Raw genomic sequence first — 732 nt, 5'->3', positions numbered from 1 at the left:
CAAATAGAGCAAGGGTATAGGGCATCCTGTTCATCTCAAAATTCTTATTCAATTAAATAAAGAAGTAATTTTTCTACCTGAGCAACAGTCCTCAGAACCTTAAGTAGACAAGAATAATAAGAGGATAACAGTTTGTCCTATTTTCATGTGCATCCTATCAAAACATATTAAAAGAATAATGATAGCAATTATGATGACAATGATAATAACTAAAAATTAAAAAGTATTCTTATTTTGACAATATGCTTTCCAATAATGATCTCATTTGAACTTTCTGACACAGTGAGGCAGGTACCCCAGGTACCTGAGCTTTCATCCTCTTCCCTCAACTTCAGGTTCTATGGTAATGAAGCATGCATTTAGGGAACACATGACTAAGCAAACCCACAATTCCAAAGCTGAAGGGCCTTTAATGTTTTATCTTGATTTTAAAGATGAAGAATTCAAGGGTAAAACAAGTTCATTATCTTTTCTATGGCCACACGATTTCCTGCGGCTGGCGTGACCAATTTTTTCTATTGTTTCTATTCTACTGCTTCTACTGTTTCTGTTAATGAATGATTCCCATCAGCAAACCTCACATTTCAGCCACCTAAACTGTTTGTCTTTCTCTGAACATTTCTTACCTTTGTTCAATTTGCTTTCATTTCCTGGAATGCTACCTCATCAACTCTGCATGTCCACAGATGGCCTGTTGCGGCTCCTTAAAATTATCATGTATTTATTTTGTTC

Source organism: Petaurus breviceps, unplaced genomic scaffold (assembly GCF_028583685.1).
Source record: "Petaurus breviceps papuanus isolate PSGF00001 unplaced genomic scaffold, PetGlider_PUasm1.0 183, whole genome shotgun sequence".
Taxonomy (NCBI): Eukaryota; Metazoa; Chordata; class Mammalia; order Diprotodontia; family Petauridae; genus Petaurus; species Petaurus breviceps.
This window is presented reverse-complemented; position numbering follows the sequence as displayed.